The sequence below is a fragment of the Canis lupus genome, chromosome 5 (genome assembly GCF_003254725.2).
Source record: "Canis lupus dingo isolate Sandy chromosome 5, ASM325472v2, whole genome shotgun sequence".
Lineage (NCBI taxonomy): Eukaryota > Metazoa > Chordata > Mammalia > Carnivora > Canidae > Canis > Canis lupus.
The window spans coordinates 51,981,521-52,004,412 of record NC_064247.1 but is presented as its reverse complement, the minus strand read 5'-3'; the positions used below and the strand labels follow the sequence as shown (position 1 = coordinate 52,004,412).

Below are 22,892 nucleotides of genomic sequence, written 5' to 3'. Positions count from 1 at the left end.
TTGTGCCTTACCTTTCACTTTTTGCCTAGAATTATAGGAATATCTTATATTTAAATCGACAAATTAGTGATTGCTGTTTATCAAAGTTCTCTCCTATCAGAAATATGACACTGCTGCATACCCTTTTCCAATAGTGCTTAACATGTAGTACTTAATACATTTTGTGGACTGACAGAACAAGTGAGCCTTACTCACATGTTTATCAATATTTTTTCCTCATTTCTCCTTACATTTTCTTTCATGGTTTAGATTACTTATTAAACTCAACAGCAAAGAAACAAACAATCCAATCATGAAATGGGCAAAAGACATGAACTCACAGACTCAAAGAATCTCACAGAGGAAGACATAGACATGGCCAACAAGCACATGAGAAAATGCTCCACATCCCTTGCCATCAGGGAAATAAATCAAAACCACAATGAGATACCACCTCACACCAGTGAGAATAGGGAAAATTAACAAGGCAGGAAACAACAAATGTTGGAGAAGATGTGGAGAAAGGGGAACCCTCTTGCACTGTTGGTGGGAATGTGAACTGGTGCAGCCACTCTGGAAAACTGTGTGCAGGTTCCTCAAAGAGTTAAAAATAGATCTGCCCTACGACCCAGCAATTGCACTGCTGGGGATTTACCCCAAAGATACAAATGCAATGATCGGGACACCTGCACCCCAATGTTTACAGCAGCAATGTCCACAATAGCCAGACTGTGGAAGGAGCCTCGGTGTCCATCGAAAGATGAATGGATAAAGATGTGGTCTATGTATACAATGGAATATTACTCAGCCATCAGAAACGACAAATACCCACCATTTGCTTCGACGTGGATGGAACTGGAGGGTATTATACTGAGTGAAATAAGTCAATCGGAAAAGGACAAACATTATATGGTCTCATTCATTTGGGGAATATATAAAATAGTGAAAGGGAATAAAGGGGAAAGGAGAAAAAATGAGTGGGAAATATCAGAAAGGGAGACAGAACATGAGAGACTCCTAACTGGGAAACGAACAAGGGGCGGTGGAAAGGGAGGTGGGTGGGGAGTGGGGGTGACTGGGTGATGGACACTGAGGGGGGCACTTGATGGGATGAGCATTGGGTGTTATGCTATATGTTGGCAAATTGAACTCCAATATAAATAAATAAATAAATAAATAAATAAATAAATAAATAAATAAATAACTTTTTCAAAACTGAATCTTAAAGCTTAAATTTATTAGTAAACATTCAAAACTGAACCTAAAGCTTAAATTTGTTAGTAAACATTCTCAGCTTTTTGTCTGCAAATGTCTTTGTTTTAACCATACTTTGAAAGATAATGCAGCTGAGTATAGAATTTTAAATTATTTCTTCTTAGAACCCTAGAGATTATTTTATTGCCTTCTGATTTCTGTCATCCATTCTTTCATGTAAAGTCAGGATATATGAAGATTTTCTCAGTTTACATAAGAGAGAACCTAAGGACTAGTTTCTTTTTTCCAGTACAGACTTACTGCCTACATCCACAAGTTATTAGTATTGTCAATTTTTCTTTCCACTCCATAGCTTTATTGTCACCATTCCAACCTACTGATTATTGTTTGGGGATTATTCTTTGTTTTAGAATTCTTATAATTTCCTTCGTTTCTTATAAGCTCAGTCTTAAATTTACAAAGTTTACTTTATCCTAGTATTTAATAGTATAAAGAGCTCTTCAGGTTATCTAGACCACCATATTGTTGGAGATGAAAAATTATATAGGTCATTTTTATACTTAAATCTTATATTAAACTTTTTGATCCTTTGGAAACTTTTATCTTAATCCTTTTCCTATGTTACTTGGGTTTTTAATAGCCACCATACTACAAACTTTTCTCCCTGACTGCAGATAAATATTCCATGATGAGACATTCCAAGATACAACTCACTACTATTTTAGTCAAGTACTATATATTTTCAGTTCTTAAAAAAGACTCCATCTTATTTTCAAGCGATGATGTTATTACCCCATTTTAGAAACAGAGTGCTACTTAACATGTCAACATAAGAATCAAAAATTACTCTTGCGACAAGCAACTCTCCAAAGGGAAATGAGAATATTCACTAAAGTGAGGACTACCTACAAAAAATGTATTTCTGTTTTCTTATTCCAAATAAAGACTCGAAGCCATGGACCTTTCTCTATTGGCACCTTGATTACCTCACAGAAATGTAGAATTGCAGCATCACAAGAGGCTACTAACATCAAGTTTTGTGAAATACCTTTTGGGAGTTGTATAGCAAATCACCTTTTAAAATTTAATGATGTACCCAAGCTTCCAAATTATTTGATTTTTAATTTTTAAAATAAATTAGCACGGCATTCAAGGTCATCCTAAAATGTCAATCTCACTCATGTGCTTTCTGATACGCTCACCTGAGCAGGCAGAAAGGGGAGCTATAACTAATACATGGGTAATTGTGCACAACCCTGGGGCTGCCATAGGAGTGTATGAATGTCATTTGTCACTTGTTTTATGAAGGAAAAGACTATTGAAAACCATTAGTCTAGCCCAGCACAGATGCAGAAACTAAGGGCCTGTGAGATTTCACAGCATGTTAGTGACTGAAATGAGATTTGAACTCAGGTCCTCTAAGTTATAGTTCAGTAAGCGTTTACTGTACCACAATAAAAAAGTAAGTATTTTAATAGCTTCTAAATGGAAAACAGAGTGCCACTTGGTTATTTTAGGAGTTCACATTTTTCTCGCTGCATTGAAGCATGCTCTCTTTCGATCAGATTAAAGCTGACAGAGATGAAACAGTTTTGGGCAGATATCCTTGGGTTGGCTCCAGGGCCTCTAATCTGCATTTCATCATGATACAAGCACATGTTTCCATCATTGGTACACCCGTCTGCATCAGCCGGGATGTTAATCACATGCTAACCCAATTTCCTCTATGAATTTATTACTTACTCTTCATTTAAGTTCATGAAACCTAACAGAGCCCCACATAAGCATAACATTCTTAACAAGAAGATCTTGGCTCAAGGACAATGCCCACTAGGCAACATAACCCAAAGAATAAGGCTTGGGAGCAGTACAAGAAAAAAAAAAATCAGTCTTGCAACAATATAGTGGAACCTGCTACAAAAGATGATTATAATGAAAATTAAGTTATATTACATGGTAGAAGTTGAAATATATGAGCAAGTCATGATTTGGCAATAAACAACAATTGTTTTATTGACTTGGTTTTAGCTCAGTTGTACCAAATCAATCCATGATTTCCAAAATTAGAGGTGTGGCCTTTAGAACAGAGTGGAAGATGTTGGAGTGCATGGAGGGCAAATGGAAGCTATAATGGGAAGGCATTTTGGAAGCAGAGCCTAAATGCAAATTGGTTGTTAGAGAAACTATTCAGATCCATCTGGTAGCTGCATATGATGAATACTAGAAATCCCATCAATGGATATTCATTTTGGCAATGGCAAAGGAAAGTAAAATAGAATAAGGCAGGACACCAGAGTGTGGATGTTGGACTCAAACCCTCTTGCAAATGTGCAGCAAACATTCAACCCATGTTTTAGCTAGTTATCATGAAAGGAAAAGAGTTTTTTAGTTAAAAAAAAAAACAAGAAGTGTCAGGGACATCATAACTACATTATGTAACTGAAGGGGGGGTGTGTTTTTGCTTTCTGAACTTCCAGATTGTCTGTCTACATTGATTTATTCATTCATTCCACCTACATCTGTTCCTAAGCACCTGTTATATGCCAGGCACAGTACCAGGCATTCAAGATACAAAAATGAAAGAATTCCATTCCAGCCCTCAAGGAACTCTCAGTCTAGTGGGGGAAGTAAACTCTAAACAAATGCAATGAAGTGAAATAGATAATAATCATGATATATTCTTATTCTTCATCATTAATTATATATGTACGACCCATCAGCTACTAAGTGCTTCCTAAATATTGTCTCAGTTAATTCTCACAAGCATCCTTTCAGGTAAGTAGGGTTCTTTATCCCATTTTACAATGGGTAAATCAAGCACAGATATCTGGTAAATGACATCTGGGATGTGAACCCAGGAAATTTGGCTCTAGCACCTAAGGTCTTAATATTTTTCCCTTTTGACCTAAAAAGATGGATATGAAACATCCTAAGGGAAAGCTACTCTATCTAAAGTATGGGTGGAAAGGTATCAGAGTGAAAATGGTGCTGGTGATAAAACAGGGAAGGCTCTGCTGGGGAGAAGATCCCTAAGGTGGGTCTTGAAGAAGACAGTCTAAGTAGAACATGGGGCAACCAGGCAGAGGCGATAGCTTGAATAAAATTACTGAAGCTTGAAATAGAATCAGATTTTGTTCCTAAAACTACAGGAAGCTCCGCATGGCTGCAACACAGACTTGTAGAGGTTAGTAACTGAGGATGGCACTGGAAAAGAAATTAGAGGTAAAGGGGACCAGATCATGCATGAAGGACTTTGTGTGTACACCTCTGAAACTTCTCAGGACTAGGGAGAGCCACCGTAATGTGCTAAGCAAGACAGTCTAATGAAATGTACCTTTATACAGAATACCCCACTGCAAGGGTAGACCTGTGACTGGGAAGGTGGGGGGAACAAGAAAACAGTTAAAGGATCTTCAGAAATAGTCTACAATGTGGTGGTGGTGGTGGGGTGGGGGTTGGAGATTTGGAGATAAAGCTGGATGATGTAATGCTAACTGGGAAGAAATACCCAAGGAAGAGGATTAATTTCAGGACAACTCTCTAGCTTCCATTCCACTTTGGTCTGAATTCTTAGACTGCTAGATTCCAGGGGGAATTTTTTTTTTTTTTGTAGACCAGAAAAAAAGCAATTTTGAAGAAATTGAAAGGTTTCATGGGACTTACTCTTTCTCTACAGGCCATCTGGAATGCAATGTAGTAATCATTTGCATTTGGCTTGATTACCTTGTACCTAAAAGATGCTTCATAATCAATAGTTAAAATAAACAGTATCCAGGCTTAAAATGCAATTGGGTCATTTAAAGTCATGGCTATTTCATCACAAAAAAAACTTCAAAATGTTATCGACATACCCAGCTGTAGTTCTATGCAGTCTTGAGTAGGAATGACTCAAATCTTCTAAGCTTTTTGTGATTGAAATATTCAATCAGATAACACCAGGGTGAAAATAATGAAGCCTTGAGAGGATGTGTTTCATCAAGTAGAAAATAATTTTAAAGGCATTCTTAAGGATGCAAAAACGACTGTGAAAAAATACTGACTTCCTGCCAAATAAGGGATTATTCCAGCTCACCAGAAAGAGAAGAAATAAAAAAAAAACAAAAAAAACCCCGACACCTGTTGGCAGTTTAATGCTAATATGAATTCTGTTTTCAGGCTGGAAATTATGCATCAACAAAAATATAAATATAATTTTTTTCACAGCTGTGTAAGTGAAAAAACATATGTTGAGAAATTAGAGACGACTATTATCCATTATTCAAAATTTCCACGGCCACTGAGTGAATCCAGTGTTGGAATTAAAATGTACAATGTTTTTTAATTAATTTAATTTACATTGTTGGCTGATGAAATGCCACAAATAACCACAACATCACAAACTCTTCCCTGTTCTCCATCAGAACTGCTCTGCTGTTCACAGGAGCCAGTAGAGCTGCTGATTTCTTGCCTTCCCCTGGAGAAAATGGAAGCAGAGTTTGTGGGGTTGGAAGAGAAGCAATAAGCCAGAGACAGGTGGGCCAAGACCACCACAAACACTTCTCCAGATTCAGATATGGCCTCCAAACAAGATAAACCACCAGTTCATGAATGGGAAATATGAACTATGCTAAGGTTAAAGCAGAATTACTTGATTATTTCTTACCCTCTTTTCTAAGCAGGATAGGTGATATCATGGGTGTTACTTATTCTATGTGACCTTGGACAAATGACTTTACTTTTTTGAGATTAATCCCCCCCCACCCCCCCGCCGGCTCTGAGAGGTTCTCTCAGGCTGTAAACATTGATGATTCTCTAATTTTGGCTTGTAGTCCTCAGGGAGCTCAGATTTACACAACTTGATAAAACTGGCATACCTAAGGTGATGACATGAATCAACAATAAAAATAATAAATCTGAAAATACTGAGGAAGAATATTCTGTTTACTGAGCACTTAGGATGTACCACTGCATATTGTTCGGTCACTTTATGATGTCCCACTCTCTCTATCCTTTATTCCAGTCACTCTTCAAAGCAGTTCTATGGTGCTGATTCCATCCCACAGCTGGAGAAATCAGTGATGAGAGAACTTGGACAGGTAGTTAAGAAGAGGTGGTAAGCAGCCAAGGTGGAACTGAATTGAGGTCTGACTCTGGCACTCCAGCTTTTGACCACTCCCCCTACCCTGCCAATAACAATAATGAGGAAATGTCCCTGAGAGTTATTATTATTTAATTAATCCTGTGAGGGCAGTACAGTGTAAGAGAGAGATCACAAGATGTGAGGTCAGATGGACCTGGGTATTTATCTTAACCTTGACGCATGACTTGCATGGCAATGAGATCTCCAGGCTTGCTTCCTCATCTGTAGAATGGGGATATCAATATTTACCTAATAGGGTTGCATTGAAGCATCGATAAGCTAATATCAAATGCCTGGATGAATGCCTGCCCCACATTACATACATATGAGCTATTTTTCTTCTTCCCCTCCTCCTTCCCCATGTTCTCCTATTTTTCAGGCTCTGACCAATTTCTTTCCAGTTGTCTGCTTGTTCTATTAGTGTGCATGGTTTGCCTACAGAGATTTCAAACATTTAAAGGTCATCATTTGTTCAAAGTAGGGAGGTCAGCCTCCCATACTTGAAGCCCTTCCGGGGGATACAACACTTGTGCTGATCCTGGGCCAGGCTCAGATGATCCTGATTAGCATACGCCAGCTCCCTTGAAGGGAGGGAATGTGGGAGATAGGCATCTGTAAATTGCAGTCCTTCATTAGCCTGTCTGCTAATATTGATGTTACAATTTTCTAGTCAACTCCTCACCCCCAGCCTTCCCTCAACCCCTCACTCCTGGCCTGTGGCCACCCTCTTTTTCCCTCTTTTTCTTCAGTGTCCTCGAGGAACAATTTCTTGTCAGATGTAGCCTGCGGTGTCCTGTGATGCCATAACCAAAGGATGTGTTCACTGAAGGAAAACAACAGCTGAGTGATGAACCCGAATCCTGCCAGTTGGAGACCAGTCCTGTAATCGATGAATTGCCTGGAGTTGAAATAGCCAACGTCTTTTGATGTACACTTTTTTTTTTTTAGAACAGAGAAGCCAATTATAAAACAAAAACCAAAAAACAAAAACAAAAACAAAAACAAGACAAGAACAACCAAGCTTGGATTTAGAAGGAAAGATGGGTCTAATATATCAGAATCTACTCTGTGCTAGATGCTTAATTTTCCTTAAAAAACTTAATAACTAGCATTTAGTATGCACCAGGTACTATTCAAATTTTTAAAAATATTGGGATCCCTGGGTGGCGCAGCGGTTTGGCGCCTGTCTTTGGCCCAGGGTGCGATCCTGGAGACCCGGGATCGAATCCCACGTCGGGCTCCCGGTGCATGGAGCCTGCTTCTCCATCTGCCTGTGTCTCTGCCTCTCTCTCTCTCTGTGACTATCATAAATAAATAAAAATTTAAAAAAAATTGACTCATGTAATCCTTGTAACGACCCCTATGAGATAGTTATGATTAACTTTTTCATTTTAGAAATAAGGAAGCTGAGCACAGAGAGGGTAAGTAATCTGTTCATGGACATCTAGTAAATGACACAGTGGGATACGAGCCTAAGTTCTGCTTCTGGGTTCTGAATTCAGGCTCTTAGCTATTACACTATGCAGCTTTTGGTGTAGGTACACCAGGAACCTCTTAGGAAATGTGACTGGGACTAGTAGCTGGTCACTTGCAACAAGTGAGTGGGTATACTAGAGAGTGGTTCCTACCCATTAGCATTCAGCATGCTTTGGCATCCATTGGCATGACTGACAGGAGGAAGAGGGAGTCCTGATTAATTTTTTCAGTTGGTTAAGGAAGTAGCCTGTTAAGATATATTCTTCTTTCATTATTTTAGTTATTATTTCCAACACAAGGAATAAACCAGAGTGAATATATACTTTGTCCATGGAAGGGTTTTAAGTCAGCCTATATGATCTCTTAGCCCACCCTCTTCTCAAGATTCTCAATGCTGTGAAGTCTCCCAAAATGAGACCAGTCTTTATATGCATAATTTCTAGAAACAACTTTGCCTTCCTAAGACACAAGCACTGCCACCATTTCTCATCAGTATTGTCTCAAAAGAATAGGCATAACATTCAGAAGCAGGGAGTAATTCATACTTTACATTGGAATCAGAGCAACAAATTTGCCATGCATAGAACAGGTGCCTCATGTATGTATGTTGATTTCCAGTAAACTGAGTTGGTTGTACACTCAAATTCCATAGAGAGCCCGAAAAGCTGCAGCCTTAGGAATGGAAAAGAACTCCAAAAAAGGCCTATTCCAAAAGCCTAATAAAAGCAAATACTTGGCATATGTGCTACCAATTCCCTCTCCTGTACCCTTAAAAGACTTGCCTACCCAGCAAAATGATATCAGCATGATTTGAGCAGAGTGGCCTCTCAAACTTCTCAGTGTGGTGTTCCCAGCAGTAACTACCTATTGGTTACACTAGGCATGTGGAGGTGAAGCCTACTTTCTATCCCTGAGTAACCTGAGAAGTGGACCCAGTAAGTTTGTAGCCTCTTGTAACTAATGTGATATAATCAATAATATCTTGCATTCTTCTGCACTGTCATTTCATATATGCTTTTCCAACTGAGGGAAATTGAGACCTGTGATTCATAAGTAAGAAAGAATCCTCTAGAAGGTGAAAGGGCAGAGCAATAGGCCTTAAACCTGTCTATCATACCTGACATTGATATATGGAAGCAAAATGATGGGTGTGAAGCTACTGTGAGTAGGAGTAGCTTTAGGCCTGTGGGACTCAATTCACCTGGGTTATCCTTCCCAACCCATGAATCTCTCCACCTGAGAGGAGCACTGATAACTCCTCCCTCTCCCAACCATTGAAGGCATCATCATCAGAGGAATCATTGTAATGTACCCTTGTGATCATGTTGCTCCCATCTTTAAAAGCCTTTAATGGCTCCCTATTGGCCTGCTAGACGAAAACCAAGCTCCAACATGGACATTACAATCTTTATTCTATTCTCAAGTCACAGGCTTTATATATTTAATTCAACACATTTATTTATTTATCGTTTGTTTGCTTGTTTATTTTTTTTTCAATTATTTTTTTTTTAATTCAACACATTTAAATTCCGCTAACATGGACTACTTTTAGCTCCCCAAATGAGCTGTGTGACCATAGGCAAATTCTTTAAAATCTCTGTGCTTCTCTTTCTTCACTAAGAACTGCACCTTGCACTGAGTAAGCATCCAATAAACGTCTGTGATGATGGGTACTTTTAGTTGCATGTGTGCGTGTTTCTTTTTCTGACATGCCAGTTGTATGTCTCTGAGTGCATGTCTGTTTCAGAGCATTTGGGCTGAATTTGTTTACTTATCTGTGTTTGTCTGCTTCTATCTCTGGGCATCTCTCTTGAGTTCTTAGACCCCAAACCCAGAAAAAAATATTTTGCTTTTCCTGAAGAAGGCTCTGTGCTTACAGGGCAGAGCCCTCTTTCAGGCTGGCTCAGTTAGTACAAAGCTTTCTCATACACCCGGGGAATTTTTTGCATCCTTATAATAATGACAGGAATGGAAAGGCTGTGCTCCTAAAAGCAAGGTTTTTGTTCTTTTCCCCCAAGTCCTTGTCTCTGGCTTGTCTTATCTTTACCTGCTTCCTACAGGCAGATACGTGGTACCCCGGTTAGCTAATCGTGGCTTTATTTGTACGGGGTCAAAGCCACTTGGCCTTTCTGTTCTTACTGCTCTCAGGGTTCAGTGGGGAAGGGTGCTAATTTCTAGCCTGTGAGGGTTTGTTAAATTGGCATATCACTGAAGCAAACACCATCATGGGCTGCATTCTGTTTCAGCCAGTAGCATTCCATATTCAAGAAAAAAATTGGAATGAAAAGTTCTGGAGACAGATGGTGTTGATGATTGCACAACAATGTGAATGTACTTAATACCACAGAACCAGACATGCAAAAATGTTTAAAATGATAAATTTTTTAATATGTACTTTACCATAATTGCTAAGGCAATGGTACAAAAAAAGAACCAACATCTAGAGGATGGATAGCGTAAGTGCACTTCCCGTAGTTTTTTTTTTTTTTTCCTTTTTCTTTTTCTATTTCTGTCCCTCTTGTTTACTTAGATTGGGATGTATATGTGTTTGAGAACTATCTTTGCTTCTTCAGAATAATATGGGCCTAGGCAAGGAACCAACTGCATTCTGGCACCTTTACTCTCTGAGATCTCATGTGATTTTAGGATAAGGGCATTAGTGGGGAAGTACATTCTGGAATAAGAATCCTTCAAATTCTTGCAGAGGAAGTAGGCAGCGTACGCAGGATAAGTGCACATATAATAAACCAATATTTGGAGGAACATTGGTGTCTGAGTCAGAAGATCTGGTTGAAATCCCAGTACAATTACTGTGGAATGTTGTACGAGTCAGGTCGTCTCTCGAGCTTCAGTATTCTCATCTGTGAGGTGCAGAGTAGAGACAAGGGTTTTAGAGGAAAAGAGTAAACTGAAGTGCTTTCCCCCTTGAAGACAACGCTGTTAATCCAGTGCTGGGCCAGGTATGGCAGGAATAGATTGTTCAGTGTTACGATGGAGCAGCAGCCTGAGCAGGTTGGGGGCTCATCAGCATTGAGACCCTACTGGTACAATTTATCAGGTAAATGGCCCTACTGGAGAGAGTGCTTGGATTATCAGAAGGAAATAAATCCTGAAGTCCTCAACCTACTTATGTTCCCCTGCCATTAAATCTGGAGAAAATAAATGTCCTGTGCAGGAAGGTTTACTGATTCCTAAGGACAGCTACTGGCTTTAACAATCCCCCGGTACCTGTTTGTTGGGTCTGCCCATTCAGGGCTGTAGAAGAGGTCAGGGTCAGCCTATGGAGGACACTGAGAAATAAGGCTGACTCTTGGTCCAGGACAGGTGCAGGCTGCCTCACCAGCCATAGCCAGCAGGAGGAAAGGCTGGGCCCGAGTCGACACAATTTCAGTGGTGACAATAGCTACTATGTGACCTGTGCAGAAGGGCCCTGCCCTCAGTTTAATGTACTGCTCCTGTTGTGTTGGAATCTGTAATGATTTTTGAACAAGGGGCTGCGATTTTCCTCTTGTATTGGGCCGTGCAGATGATGTGGCCAGTTCTATAGATAAGACAAGAGGAATAAGCACCTACATTCTCCAGTATATTCTAATCTTGTCAGTGAGTCAAGCACCATATAGGAAGAATTTGGGTTGAGGAAGAAAAAGACAGGGAAAGAGGAAGATGAAGATGAGGAAATTGACTATTGAACTCATATGTTACTTCTTCCATAAGACTGCCCAAGACTGCCTATTTAAAATTGTAATCTGCTCCCCACAACCTCTCTCCTGATCCACATTTCTCAGCACTCGTTAGAAAAATTTTCAATAGTATTTACTACCTGCTTTACTTGTTTAGTGTGTTTATTACTTTATTGTCTGTCTTGTCCTCCCAGAACCTGAGTTCCAAGAGGACAGGAAACTTGAGCTGTTTTAGTCAATATTATATGCAAATTACCTAATGATTCCTGGCATGCTGAGGGCCCTCAGTGGATTTTCCATAAATGAAAGCATGGATCACACACCTAACATGTGCTAAGACCCGCACTAGGCCAGTTACATGGTTTATCTCATCTAATCCTAACGGGATCTGGTCACTTGTTTATTATGTATAGGAGCTGAGTTGGGCTCATATAAATAGGTTAGGGGATCCACCCTCAATTTCTAATTTATATATTAGCAATTTAGAGGTACTTCTTTGTAATGAAGAACCTGAGGCTCAGAGAGATTGAATCATTTGCCAAATGCTAATTTAGAGGAAAACCATCCTCTTCCAGAAGTAGATTAGAGTCCAAAGGAGAATAAAAGCAGAGAGGGTGAGGAGGAGGAAGCGGGGAGTGAAATGGGGGAGACAGGAAACAGAGGGTTTGGCATGTTGGAGAAACCATACTGAGAGGCTTGCTTTGGGAAAAGGAAGCTCAGGAAATGGAGGTGAACAGGAAAGTTTCCAGAAATCATCTTAAGAGTTCAGGAAATGTGAGCATCCGTGAGATGCAGCCCTTATATCTGGAAGTAATGACTTCCCACTGAACTTTACCCAGTCTCTGGATGATCCAGGACATATGTCTACTTGACTTCTCTGAGCCAGGAAGCTGTGTTTAAATCAAGAGTCCTAAGCTTGGACTCAGGAGCCTCAAAGTCCTGTCCTTGCCACTCTAAGTATGGTCTTGGGCACCTGCCCAATGCCACCTTACTGCTCTGAACCTCACCATAAATGGGGTACACATTTACAAGTACCACACTGTGGTACTGCTTGCAAAACACACAATCATAAAAGCAGCCTTGGAGGATACAGCTGGAGAAATCATCTAACTCAGAGTCAAAACTTCTCCCCCCACCAACTCAACATGAGCTGTGTAGCCTTAGGCAAACCTCTCAACCTCTCTGAGCCTCAATTTCTTTGCCTGCAAACCACAAAGCCTTCAGTAAAGACACCAGATAGCTAATACGGGGAGAAACATGGCTGGAATGTGGATTGAATTTCTTTTTTTTTTTTTTTATAAATTTTTATTTATTTATGATAGTCACACAGAGAAAGAGAGAGAGAGAGACAGGCAGAGACACAGGCAGAGGGAGAAGCAGGCTCCATGCACCCGGAGCCTGACGTGGGATTCGATCCCGGGTCTCCAGGATCACGCCCTGGGCCAAAGGCAGGCACCAAACCGCTGCGCCACCCAGGGATCCCCTTTCTAACCCTACCCCATTAGAACAAAGTTTTAGCCAACTCCGCAAATTTCACTCACAATCTGCGCCTGGACCTGCAGAGGCTCAAATCTTACAACCAAAGCATATAATCAGTTCTCCACTCTTTCATAAAATCTTTTGCCTGTGAAAGTCACAAAATGTGCCTGATCTTCAGTCCCACCTTTGCTTAACTCTTGCTGATTCTTTCTGCCCAGGGAGTGCATCAGATCATGGAGGCAGAGTAGAATGTTAGAGGTCCACAGGAGATCTAGTATGCTTTTCCAATTCAATTGCAAGAGGCAGTCCAGTTCTCTGTATATGAAAAGTAGGCAAGTTATTGCAAATGTCTAGTCAATTCCAAATGTCACCAGCTACCAGTAAACAACAAAACGCCGGCTACATTCAGGACTGGATCATTTAAAACATAATTATAATAAATGATTTAAAGGAGCTCTTTTAATTACCACTACGTATCAAAGGCTCAGGAAGGCATTCCAGAAGAATTGTTTTCTATTGTAACTGCATAAATTTAAATGCCATTAATTTCATATCTGTCATTCACTTCTCTTCTACTACATTGATCTCTGTACCAGGGAACTCAATGCCTCCCATTTCATTTGGGGATTTCATGGTTTCTACAGAGGAAGAGCTTTTTTTTTTAGTATTTCAGTTTCCAAGTGCCATTTCCATTCCAAAGTATAAGTCTATAGACCACATGAAAGCTAAAAAAACAAAAAAAAAAAAAAAACAAAAAAAACAAAAAAAAGGAAAAGAAATGAGAAGTGAGATCAGGTCAAGGAATTAGAAAGACCACCAATCTTGTTATTAGAAGACGAAGATTTTACTCCTGACTCTGCTGCTACTTTGCTGTGGGACTTTGGACAAGACCCATTATGTATTGGGGTCTCAGCTTTTACATCTATAAAATAAGAGTAAGAGTAAGAGTAAGTAAATAATTCCTGCCCCTGCTCATCTCACTGGAATTTTGAGGATTAAATGAAAACACTAAGAGACTTTATAAACCATTCATTTAGCCAGTTAATCATTCAGTAATAATTTAAGAAACCCTGACTACATGTTAGACAGTGTGTTAGCTGTGAGGACAGAAAACCAAGCAAAGACAAACTGCCTCTCTTGTAAGAAGCTTCTGTGAGTGGAGGAGACAAAAGAGGGAATGTGGTCTCCTGGGCTAGATGTGCTGTCTTTCCTGTTCTGTTATTTCCCTCTTAGTTAGGAAATCCCTGATCTGAGACTCTCTACAGAAAATGAAGCCATCCTTTGGTTTAGGCTAAAACAACCCATCCAATCTTACGTCTTAAACCTTTGTTCGAATAAATAGCTTCTACAGTTCATTTTTTTTGGCCACTTGTTTAGAATGTTAAATATTTAAAGACATAAATTTCCCCCATCAGGAAAAAATGTGGCTTCTTAACAACCTGTATTTCTAGTAGACTTTAAAGGCGCTGTCTGGGCCCAGGATTGATGGACTTCCAGGAGAATGAAATCAACGGGATGTGGAGAAGTGATGGCCTTTTTGATTCTCAAATAAACATTTCTCAGAGGGACCTTCTAAATCCTCAGGGGACTTCATGGTGATACATTCAAATGCCACCCATCTGTACAAATATCAATATCTAAGTTTTTAAAAAAAGACTTACATTTTTCAAAGTGAGCTATCAGAAAAGTACATTAGTGCCTCCCTACATCGACTGCTATATGCTGCTTATAAAAATGGTTCTCAGGCTGCCTTGGAAGACTGAGAAGCAAGGAATCATATGGAACCAATGTGTTTCTTAGCATCTAAATTATTTTTGTTCCCATCCAAAGGTACAGTTAAGATTGGTGTTCAGGGAGGCCAGAGAGCAAAGAGAAAACCCAAAAAGACAGAACTCAGTGGTGATGGGAATGACCCTAAGTCAAATTCCCAGTATGATCGAAGCCATGGTGAAGAAGCAGATATTCCCCCAAGGTAGGTATGACTTCCTGAAGATCTGGGTCATTGTCACAAAGAAGACACCCAATGCTCAGAAATTGCCACTTGGGAAAGGAAAATGGATTAGATTTAGAATAAAAATTTCTGAAAAAGTTCGGGCTCTGATACTTCATTGATATATGAACTAAACACAAATATTTCACCTCTTTGAGGATAGGTTTTATGATCTGTAAAATGGGCATACCAACATATATACGAAAAGTGAAATAACATGTCACAGAGCTTTGTGACCTGAGTTATGATTATTTGTAAGGAAAGAAAATTATTCATCCAGGTGAAATGAGGTGGATTGTTGTTCTAACTTTCTATATGGGGCTTTTAATTCCACCCTCCCTGTCTTTCTGTCCTTCCCTCCTTCTCTCCATCCTTCCCTCCCTCTCTCTTCCTTTTCTCTCCAACGCCTATTTATTGAGGGCTAACCTTGGCAAACAACACTGCATGACACAGGTGGTTAGATGCCTGATTTTAGACTTTCTATGGAGCATGAAACAATTGCTTGGTTTATTCCAAAGCAGTCAGGGGCCCAGCATGTGTCAGGGGCCCAGCATGAATTAGGTGGTTCATCCACATGAAGTAAATTGAGGGAAGTATAAAGAGGAGACTATTTATATAGGTGTGGATTATATAGGTTATATATAGGTTAAGAGGAACCTACAAGGGATGGTGAAGTACCCAGGCTCACAACAGTCAAGGAGACTATACCACCATCAAGCCTGAGGAGCCAAGTGGAAAAAGCATTACTCGGAGCCAGGAGGGAGCTGTAGGTGTAGGAGCTATTGGAGTGGGCTTTTCAATAGGAGCTATGGCCTTAAGTAGAGGAAAACTGTGGCCATGGCAGAAAGAGAGCCAGGAGACTAAACCCATCTTCTTCCATCTGATTTCCTGCTGGTGCTTTCCATTGGCCAAACCTGACCAGAAGCCAGAAGGCAAAGGGGCCCATTGGTGCAGCTCTGCAAGCTTGGTGGCACAGAGCCATGTGCAAGGGTGAAGGCCAGATCTCAAGTGGCGAGTACAGCAGGGACCGTGGGTAGCATGGCATTTTAGAATATGGATTCTAGAGTCTCTGGGCCTGTATTCAGTTGAATCTTTGTTTGCCCAGGAATTGTGTTCTCCCTGGTTACCTCACCTCCCTTTCTTAACTGGAGATTCCTTGGACAGAAAACAGGAATTGTGGTTCCTTGGGTGAAGCACCTGTTCTTTGCATGTCCAAATTTCCTAACTCTTGATCATAGGGTTGTGAGTTCAAACATCATGTTGGGCATGGAGTCTACTCAAAAACAAACAAACAAATAAATAGAAGCTAAGCTCTATGTCCTAATTTCCCTGTCTGTTAAACAGTTAAAATAAAAACATCTGCCCACAGGTTATTGTAAGGATTGAGTTAATGTTCATACTCACTTAGAGCAATGCCTATACAAACCTAAGTCCTATATTTAGCTTCAGCTTGTGCACGTGGGATACAATGGTGGACAAGAACAATGATTGAGTGAAAGGATCTCTGAGTGTCCTGAACGGTAGCTCACACTGGACCAACCCTTTATTTTTATTTTTTATTTATTTTTTTGCTTGCTTGCAGACACAGCCTGTGATGTGACCATTTTGAGGATCCAAGGTAATGGAGAAATACCAGCAAGGAAGGGGAATGCTGTCATCATATTTTATTTTCCCCTAAAAGTTTTGCTACGATTTTTGTTTTCATGGCATCAGGACCTAGGTTTCTGTCAGCTACCAACATCCACCCCCATCTGCCTCCATCCCTGATGATTCAGGACCAGGGCAGAGAAGAAGGTCACCCTAAGAAATTGACTGAAAGTCCTCCTCAAATTCAGGTCCCAGGTTCTGCTTTGGAATACCTCTGGTTCTCAGCCAAGAATTGTGTTCTCCCTGGTTACCTCACCTCCTTGCTTTGGGAAGGGACATACTAACAGCTGAGGAAGATAGGAAAGATGCCCTGGACTGGGAGTCCAAAGAGTCCTGTTCAAATCTTAGCTCTATCCTGTTTGAGCTGTGTGACCTTGACCAAATGACAGTCCCTTTCTTAACTGGAGGTTCCTTGGACAGAAAATAGGCACTTGAGTTCTGCAGAATCTTTTGAATGTAGGAGGGAATAAAAAGTCAACGTTAGTAATAATAGTAAATGGAGCAATGGACAAAAAGTTTAAAAACCTATGTTATAATTTAATTCTTGTATGGACTAGCAATAAGACTACATATAGTTAATTCATATTACCAGCCCCTAGTTTTCCCATTTGAAAAATATTGAGGTGGCTGATGTGAAAGTGCTTTGTAAATAATTAGATATATTTGAGGAACATATTATTATTGCCATGCTCTGATTTCAAATGCTAACTGCACTATTGAGAGCCAGGGTTCATAAACACCCCCGCCACCCCCACATAGACACACCTTACAGCCAACAACCTATTTACTGACCAGAAAGCCATGAGTAGTGAGGTAAATGCCAGGAACTGGCATCTTGGCTGCCCATAGCTTTAGTCCACACCCTGGCAGCACTGAGTATATTTCTTTCATTATTTATACTTAAGAAACTCCATGTCATCGTTCAAGTTCAAAATTTGAATAGATTGCCAGGCAGCTTATTGAATTATTTATTTTAACTGGCTTATTTCTATATTGGATAATTTCTTCCATGCGTTTCCACTATATCAATAACGGGAGGCCATTATTGATTTTTCTAAAGCCATTAGGTTCAATGAATTGTTCAATTAGTTTTACGATTTCAGGTAGAGAAAGATGCAAGATTGCCACTCTTGGCAGTTAGAAACAACTTCTAAAAGGTGGATAATGCTCTGATTTGTAAAATGCACAGGTGCATGTTAGAGCTGGACCCTGTATCACACAGGCAGATCAAGGCTTGTATCATCATGGGTCGGGGTTGATAATACTGTCTCCAGGCACTGTGTTTAGGGAGCTAGTGGCAAATGCATATTTGTGAGTGCTTACCCATTGGTATTTACCATAGATATATTGTTAAGCTATTATAAATTCAGATGTATAATAAACACACAATGACTCTGGGAGATGAATATTAATAGATAATATCATGTTCACCTGTGGTCCTAAATCCTTGAATGCTCTCCATTTTCTATAGAATAAAGTTCAACATTCCAGGCAGACAAATCCAGGCAATACCCTATGTGAAACTTAATAAGCATTTTCTTAACTTCACACTTTTGCTATTTTTATACTCTGGAATACTCTCATGTCTCTGTTACTATCCTTTCCATGTGTTGGGGAGTCAGGGAATCACAATACAGAGCTTCCCAAACTTCAGCCATCTATGCACCAGCTTCTCATGCCCACAATCCAACTGTATTCCCATTCATTTAATTTTACAGATGATACACTCTAGTTACTTAAATAGATACACTAGGCTCCTGTACAGCATATACACTAATAAAATTGTGGGTTTAGATTCTAGTCATACTATTTTTGGTACATATTAAAACAGACACATAGGGGATCCCTGGGTGGCTCAGAGGTTTGGTGCCTGCCTTTGGCCCAGGGCACCATCCTGGAGTCTCGGGATCAAGTCCCGCATGGAGTCTTCTTCTCCCTCTGCCTATGTCTCTGCCTCTCTCTCTCTCTCTCTCTTTCTCTGTGTGTGTGTCTATCATGAATAAATAAATAAATAAATCTAAAGAAAAATAAAACAGACACACAACTATTAAAATAAACCATGAACCACATAAAAATACCCTCACATACTCCTCAGGATTCTCATATCACACTTAAGGGAATATTAGGGTAGGAGATAAGATTTCAGATTCTAGCCAGAGGCTTGGGTTTCAGCTCCAGCCACTTATTAGCCTTGCATCCTTGGGGAAGATACATAAACATGCTAGGCCTCAGTTTACATACTTATACATGAGGATAGGAATAGCATTATGACAATTACATGAGAATAAACGTAAAGCACCTAGCACTTGGTGACCATTACTGTGTCCATTTCAGCAAGCATTTGTGCAGAGTTACTATATAATAGTTAGGATCAAGGGTTGGATTCAAATCCTGGCTATTGAGCAGTTTAGGCCAAATTACTATACTGCTCTGAGTCTCAGCATCCTCACTGAGTTGCCAGGAGGTCAAGTTGACATAAATGTTGTACTTAGAGCATTTCCTATACTCAGTAAACACTTTAGAGATTCTATTAGTAATTATGATTGCCTTCACTACATCCTATATACCAGGCTATGTGCTAGTGATAGAAACAACTGACAAAGAATTTAAAAATCTCCACTTTTTCTGTGTATTTTATATGCAAATATGTGAACATAGACAAAGTACAGAAATTAAATAGAGGATAAAGTGAATGCTTATGTACTGGGCAGGGAGAAGGGAATACAGGAGAGCTTCATGGAGGAGGTGATGTTAGGTATGGTTTTAAGGACCGAGGTGGGATATTAAAGGATGATTCATCAAGATAATTCAGTCAACACTTTCTCTGGGAAGGCACAGCTAATAGCTACTTCTTACTGTTTGAGGGGCAGAAACTGGTATTGGACATTGGATTTTTGATGTTGAGAGACTGGCCTGTGGTAAGTGCTTGATAAGGAAGGTATGAAGTCACATCTCCTGGCCTAGGTTTAGTTTCTTATTTATAAAACAAACCTTTCTCTTGCCTCTCTGCTATTCTATTATTCCACAGAAAGATACTACTTAATATTTACAATAATAAAAACTCACATATATTGCTACACACTTTATACATATTTCATTTTATCCTCATAGCGTCCATAGGAAGTGGGCTCTATCATTATTCTGACTCTACAGATAAGTAAGCTGAGGCTTAGAAAGCTTAAGTAACTCTAACAAAGTTACCTACTAGCCTAAAACATAGCTCGTTTGTCACAAGGATGTGTATGTAACCACTATGCCACGCTGCCTCTCAAAATGTCTAGTTTAAATCCTGCTTCATGAGGAAGTGATGTCAATTCCTCAGATGCAGCCATTTACTGAATAATGCACAGCCACTTCTCAGATACGGGGGGATGTGGAAGCAGAATGCTTCTGGGACCTGGCATAGGCCAGGTTTGTGGAAATCCGCATGGTATGCAAATAGTTTACAGCAACAGAGACTGGGTTCCCAGAACGAATCATTCTCACTCCTGCCGCTGAGTGAGACACCGTGGTGATGGTTCAGCCCGGCACAAGCTCAGCTGGACAAGGCTAATGAGGATGGAGGAGACTCAGAACGTTGAACTCCTTGGTGATCAGTGAATTATGAAGTTAATATACAAATGTAATCTGCAATAAGATGAAGCGAAGGCAAATAGATTCTAATCACTGGTTAACTTTCCCGTGTGACAGTTTTCATCAAGTAATATGCATGGGATCTCCACAGGAGCACTAATCCTCTATGAGGCCCGTGGGGGTGGAGGCTCAACCACCTGGAGCAGGTTGGAAGGGAATAAAAATAAGTAAGGCAGCAGAATCTTCGGTATACAGTCCATAGTCTTAGTTTAAACTGCTACTATGGCCCTCAGACAAGAGCCACTTAAAACAGGGGATATATTTTTTGGCTCCTTAACCCACGAAGGGGACATTCCACAAACTCAGAACATTAGTCTGGGAAGAACCTTGGAGATTTATATTCTCCAAGTCTCTAATTGTACAGGTATGGAAACAAGCAGGTGGTGGGATATAAAATAAAAACATAAAAATAGATAGCGTGGTATTTTAGAAACTACATTCACAATGAATCTAGGGAAAACTACTTTCTATCAAAATGTGGGATAGGGACTAGTTGAAAAACGAGCAAAGTCACCCTAACTTTGGCTGGTGTCAGTGGGATGTAATGGGAGGGGACCATGTAGCACATGTTGAGCTCCACACCATTCTCCTGACAATACTGACATGATGAAGATAGTCCATGGCTGATGTGGGGCAGGAGGCCTGTGGGACTGCTTGGAGGACAGGAACTTGATTCCACATATAGGCCTATGTTCTTGAGAAACTCGGGCTCTCCCAGATCCACTGCTCTGTCTCCAGCACAGATAATGAGAATAATCATGCATGTGATGAGCTACACGCCACAAAAGAGAGAGGAGGCTTTCTGGGATTACGGGCGGAGGGGTGGGGGGGTGGGGGGGTGGACTGATTAAATTTAGAGGCAAGAGGGCCAGGAAGGTCTGTCTAGAGGAATGAGTGGAGGAGCAGTAGGATATAGACAAGGCTAGTGGGATGGGATGACCAGGTGATCCAGGATGGTAATCAGGGCAGAGAACCATGTGTGTGATGGTGTGGAAGCAAGGGGAACATCAGTGTGGGCAAGTACACTGGATAGAAAGGCAACACCCCAAGTATGTGATGGTTATGTGCTTGTATTGTGTGCCACTGTATCCGCAAGGACGTGAATGTGCATTTATCAGTGCACATACCAGTTATTGGTGACATAGAAACCATTCATCAAGAGAGGCCTTAACACACAGGTGTGATAATCAAAGGGCACCTTGCCAGAGGTCCTCCCGTGGCTATATCTGTGTATGTGCAGGTATTTCCCCTCTGGAGAAAGTCAGCATGGTCTGTAGGTGTGAAGCTGAACCACGCCTGACTCAGAAAGAAAAAAGAGGAAACCACTCGGCAACTTGGGGAGGCTGCTGTCAGACCTTAGAATAACAACTGGCAGATAGTCTGTTGAGGCTCATGTGTACTTGTTAGCCTGAAAATATCTCTCAGTGACCAGAGATCTGCTTACTAGAGTGTTCTGTAACCCCTTTGAGTCTCCTCTACAAAATGGAGGTTTGAGTATTTTTCCTCTGAACCTCACAGGATGGCCTTGAGGATCAAGAGAGACCATCTGAAAATGCTCAACAATTATTTTGTTATCCAGTATATTCTGTTCATTTAGTCCCATCAATATACTGGTAATCTAAGAACTGGCATTTTATATTGTATTATTTCATTTTTAAAGGTTTTATTTATTTATTTATTTATTTATTTGAGAGAGAACAAGAGCAAGCACAAGCTGGGAGGTGGGGAGGAAGGGCAAATGGAGAGGGAGAAGCAGACTCCCCACTGAGCAGCAAGCCTGATGCGGGGCTCCATCCCAGGACCCTGAGACCATGACCTTAGCCAAAGGCAGACACTTTGCATGTGAGCCACCCAGGCGCCACTGAACTGGCATTTTAAATGCATGAGTTTTAAGGATCAGAAAGGCCATTATAGCTAAAGTCACAAAGGAAACTGAAAGGAAACCATGACATTAGGAGCCTGGATCTTATGTCCTATGCACCTCAGCACCTTGCTACTTGGGCTTTCTGCATGAGGAGTATGTGTCCTCTCAACGAGGAAGAGTCAGCTAGGTGCTCACAGACCTCTCAGACGACAATTTGTCACTTGCAGGTGCAAGGTATGCTCTGAGGGCACTCTCCATATGAGCATCTATGCCCTCAGCACAGAGCAAACCACGGCCAATGACATGGTTCCTGCCCGTGGGAACGCAAGCTAAATGGTAGGCAGGCCCACCATCCAAAGACTATTAGTTCCACTTACAATTTTATTTCTCAGTTTCAAGGACAAAAGTAAAGGTTGGAAAGTTTTGCTTTTTACAGAATCCTGTACATCTCAAAAGAGATCGCAATCTCACTTCTCTGAAAATAGCCAATGTCTGCTTAAGTAACTTGGAAACTTGTGTCAGAAAACCTGAGTCTGAGAATAAACGCTGCTACTCTCTAATGGTGATGGTAACCTTGGGCTGGCTCATGGTTAATATATTAACTTATTGATTGGGAATAGTAATACTTCCTTCTCAGTGTTTTTAAGGGAAATACTTATAAAGGTGACATGGGGGAGAAATCTGGAAGTAAGGGTATGTACCCAGTAAAAAAATGAAGCTTTGGTGCTCTACTCCCAACAAAGAAAATTGCTTATCTATGTGTACCTTCCTCTTAGCATAGCACCTTCCATGGGGAAAGATGCTCACCAA

The 22,892-nt window shown here is 40.5% G+C and overlaps 1 protein-coding gene and 1 pseudogene across 18 annotated transcripts in view; one reads left to right on the top strand and one right to left on the bottom strand.

Moving 5' to 3' along the window:
- Nucleotides 1–22,415, top strand: part of LOC112647564 (pumilio homolog 3-like) — a 41,302-nt pseudogene extending 18,887 nt beyond the window's left edge.
- DAB1 (DAB adaptor protein 1) overlaps nucleotides 1–22,892 on the bottom strand; it is a 1,117,693-nt gene that overhangs the window by 625,371 nt on the left and 469,430 nt on the right. The window lies entirely within an intron of this gene.